General features: G+C 40.1%; 1 long non-coding RNA gene across 2 annotated transcripts in view; it reads right to left on the bottom strand.

The window, feature by feature from the left end:
* Positions 1-4,327, bottom strand: part of LOC111262527 (uncharacterized) — a 9,173-nt gene extending 4,846 nt beyond the window's left edge. The window contains exons 1-4 of one of the 2 annotated variants that reach the window (XR_002681671.2): positions 4,191-4,327; positions 3,579-3,922; positions 1,239-1,425; positions 511-738 (exon numbers count right to left, since the gene is read on the bottom strand). This is a non-coding gene — a long non-coding RNA (uncharacterized LOC111262527). The remainder of the gene's footprint in view (positions 1-510; positions 739-1,238; positions 1,426-3,578; positions 3,923-4,190) is intronic. The other variant, XR_002681672.2, reaches the window with a different exon arrangement.
* Between the last annotated feature and the right edge of the window lie 283 nt (positions 4,328-4,610).

Genomic DNA, 4,610 nt, shown 5'->3' with positions numbered 1-4,610 from the left:
ATTTTATGTATATTTAATATATACATAAAATATATATATATATATATTAGCCTGTCTCGCCCATATGATTAATCTCTGTGCAGACTTTTGCCAGTAGATTCAGCAAAACACGTCTTCTATACACGTTAGTGATTCCACTGTCAGTTAAAGTGCTTTTAAAGCGCAAATCTGTTTTATCTATTGAACGAATGCTGTAATGCTCCGGAAGTTTCTATAGGTGGTGATTTTTTTGCCTGGCTTTGCTATGTCTTGTATATTGATACGTGCATTTAATGACAATTTACGAATAATGAAAGCTAGAAAACGACCCCCATCCCTCTAGTTACATTGCGTTAAAGAAGAAGCTTCCTCAACTACAGGGCAAATGGCTACAAAAAACAGTCCGAGAAATTCGATTATGCAGGTAGTCCTAAGATCTGCTATTCCGCCGACCGGAAGCAAAAATACATTTATCATAACAATATATTTTTTAAGCCTGCAATAATAGTAAAAGTCAATAAATAGCATTACTTTCCCATGACCTCGCCATTTCTCTTCATGATTTCTTGACGAAAGAAGTCAAATGTGGCTTCAGCTTGTCATTGCGGTTTAATCAACGGAAGATAAAACTCTGCGCACACAAACACTTTCACGTTATGTCAGGAACCGGCCCGTCCATGGTTAGTTCTGGCGTATCGTTGTTTTCGGAGAAAACGTGAGGTTACTTTCGTGCCTTCGCCACTGCTGTTACTTCTACTACTAATAAATAAAAAAAAAAAAAAAAAACTGAGATGACCGAATTATAAAGGTATCTAGTCTGCTAGGCAGTACGACAACGACGGCCACAGCGAATTTACGATCAAATGTTTACGTCGGAGTGGTATTTTTTAGGTTGTTGTTAGGGTACTTGTTAACTTCTGCTGGAGTACCGATCGCTGTCAACGTCGCCAGAGTTGATTGGCGGTAGCAATCATGGGTTTTGCTCGTGATGGCAGCTCTGTCTTGACCGCATTGGCTGTAGTCAACAGACAGGCAGCTCGTAAAAATTAGAACTGTCTTTTTTTCTATGTCAAGCTAAAGTTGCCACAGCGAACAATTGGTTCGCTTTCAACATCCATAGTTCATTCCTTTATAGACTCCGTCAACATATGAGGGTTTTGTTATTAGTGGATTAGGTGGCCATCGAAAAGGTTGACAAGAACAGAGAGGGCGAGAGGGACAGTGGGCTGGGAAGGCGAATCTACGAAGGAGGGACCCACCGGTTGCCATTATGCCAGTTCCTGCCGTTACAATGGAGTGATGTGTACCAAGCATCTTTCTTTCGCCTCAATTTCGCGCATGCCCGTTAGCGATCGCAGACGCCGCAGGATAGTAGTTACGGCAGTATCGCGACGCTTCCGTCTAATTCACGTAAGAGCGGGTTTCCGACACGACCTCAGTATAAGGCTGGGAAGCGGAATCTCAAGTTTTTATGCTGTTTTATCTATACGAGGCTCAAGCTGAGGTGGTTTTCGCCTAGCGTTGCGAACTCTAGATAAAGTCGACTTCATTAGTTTTTTTTTTTCTTTTTCTTATAGAAAATTGCAAATTATGGTTTAGTAAAGACGATAAGCCACCTTCTGTAAGAAAGCTGTAGCATTTGCTTGCGGTTCAATTTAGTACTGCTATTGTTGTTCTAAGTTGTAAAATAATGGCAAACAAATACTGCGTTCGGCGCCCGAATAGCCTTACATTAAATGTCGAGACTTTCATTGATATGACAGATATGTTTTATATTGTTTCTGCTTGCCTTATAGCTTACCCCGCGCTAGAAGCTAAAATACAGATAGGGGACAAATAGTAAACATCTGCACAGGCTGCACGTACGATCAGTGGCTTTGAACGTTAAATGCTAGTTAATTGCTCTGGCTAGAAATTTATTTTTGAGACTTTTATAAATGTCTTGTCGTCTATGTATCCATACAGCTTTAAAAATCACATCGTTTGAGATGTATAGTCTTTGGAACAAAGAAGGCAATACTTATAATGAGACGTTACTGATTCTGTGCGCATGCGCAGATGCACAAATAATTCGTTGTTTGACTTAGACACGGTGTCGTACCTCGTAATGTAATATAAAGCACATGTTGAAATATAATTTCTTTTACCCATAAAAAAATCGTATTGAAACTGTGTTGCCTCTCAATATTTATTCTTGATTTACGAAATAAAAGCTCGTCTTTAGCGTGTTAGCGTTCGCAATCGTCTAGCAATGATCATAGAGATGCTGTTTAATAACTCTGTTTAAATAAACTGGTTGTCTCTACGGTAAACTTACTTATATTTTTCAAAGCTCAATGCAGAATGAATAATACTAGCGACGAAGCCTTCCCTGCTACTAAAAGCCAAGTACTTGAGGAGAGCAGACTCCTGTGCGAGTCACGAACATAGCAAATTTTCGCTTTTTCGCTGGAAACTTTTAGGCCAAAAAAAGAATTCAGACATAAATAAATTTAAACTCGTAAAAGCTAACCTAAAAACTCGCGCTAGACGACAGTATTTTTTTTTGGTCAGATTCGTTGCAACGGCCTGTTCATGAAGTTAGCGAACCAATTCATTCTGAGGCGATTTCTGCCTTTATGACGATAAATAGACGAATGCGAAGAAGCCTGAGAAGCTTCGCGATTCACTCGTTTCCACTTGTTGTACAACGTCGTGTAATTCGAAGGCGTGCAGCCTTACTTGGCCTCTATCTGACTATGGCATTCTACGGAGTCCAAACGCTCGTCGGGATGAAACCGATCGGGTACCTCATGCGTTCAACAATGACTCCGTTGAACTCGAATGCGTTCGTAGCAGCCTGCTGTTTCCAGCCCGCCATGATGGCAGAAAGCCTTAAATCTCAACTACTCCAAGTTAGATCAATACCGCATTATCTTGTTGAGAACTAAAATGATACATATGTTAAAATATATAACAGCAGATGTTACCAAATCACTGCCTTCCCTCCAGTTAGTGTATTGGATACAATTAGAAAAATTACAGATTAACCGACGGCTCAAGAGGTGCGAGTCTACAGTAGTTTGGCCTGCTATAGGAAGTTTTTCTGTAAGGACAGAAAAATGGCCTTCACATGCTAAATGCTGACAATTAATAAGTAATGCAATAGCCGACCGCTCGCGTCTTTCACGCCGCCAGTTCAGGCGACATTTGACAATCGATCAACTCAATACATTACATACTGAAATTGCGGTCGGCCGCCAGACGTATACAATTCAATACAGCCAGTATAATGATTCTCACGTGGCTTACGTAGCTTCGAATACATACCTGTTTCACTGGTTGAAGTAAATAAATTTAAGGGTAAATATATTTCTACCCAAGGTACGTCTCAGTGATTAATAATAATAAACGCCTGAAGCGGAACATCGCTTGAAGCAAAACTCAGAGAAGTAATTCCTCATACTGTTTTATAGGGAACCTCATTTTGTGTTGCATTGCGTTACCTAAAACTGTTACGCCTAATAAGAGAGTTAACAATATACTTAATTTGACACATAAACAACTATGCTACAAAAAAAGGCCTTCGAGAAGCATATATCTATAAATATGGAAACTACCTCTGTCTTGCAGCAGCGATTGATGTCGACAGGTGTGAAATCTAGAGGGAACTGGTCATGGTTTTCACCAGCTGTCTGAAACGCGTGTGTAACGGACAGTTAGTTGTCACCTGCACACTTTCTTGTAACCTATTCTGTTACTTCATGGCTACACTGGGAATTCTCGAACTTGATGACCGCGTTTGTAACAACGGGTGGGCTGTGCACACGAAATAAGTTGTCCGTGAACGTCATGGAGGGATAGCGGGCGTCAGCGAAAGTATAAAACGTAGATAGTATCACATATTTACGCTTGAAGTCACTTGTGTGCACCGACACTTCCGTTTCGCCGACGTCACCCGTTACTATACCAAAGATTTGAAAACAAAATTTTTGAAATTAGTCTTCGAACGACCCTCGATTGACCGCTAGAACTTCCGGTGATAAGAATAAACAACTGAACAGATAGCTAGTAATACAGACGATAAATAGTGATAATATTAGTTTTTTTGCTTAGAAAAAACATTTATGGCTATCTAACCAGTTTATGCCTGAACCCTCATGTGACTTTGATGTTATACAAGATACCTGAGATACCCAATCACATCTCTTTTTTATATAGTCCAATGTTACCATGTGCCAGTTGATTCTTTATGGATGTCAACGTGCTTTAGAGCTGAGTGTCCTTTTCTCTTTTTCATACAATGCATGCATCTTTCAGCCAGCGGCGTAACGTGCCAGTTACCACCAGTCGTTCTATGCATGTAGCTATATATATATAATGTCGTTGCTATTGAACGTATTGATATTGAACCGAATCAACCGCCTTGCTGTCACAAGCAGACGACGTCTATTTGGGAATGTCTGTAAACATAAACCCAAAACTCTAGTCACCAGCGCTAACCGTTTACAGCTTCTTAACACAGTATACGGTAATTTTCAGTTGAACGAAACATTAATTGTCTCTAGAATTGGCACGCTACAAAGCTGTGCAGTGTGACAAGTTGTTGATGAAATGAAACGCTGATGTTTGCCCATTTACAAATGTAAACG

The sequence above is a fragment of the Varroa jacobsoni genome, unplaced genomic scaffold (genome assembly GCF_002532875.2).
Source record: "Varroa jacobsoni isolate VJ856 unplaced genomic scaffold, vjacob_1.0 scaffold_672, whole genome shotgun sequence".
Classification (NCBI taxonomy): domain Eukaryota; kingdom Metazoa; phylum Arthropoda; class Arachnida; order Mesostigmata; family Varroidae; genus Varroa; species Varroa jacobsoni.
This window is presented reverse-complemented; position numbering and strand designations above follow the sequence as displayed.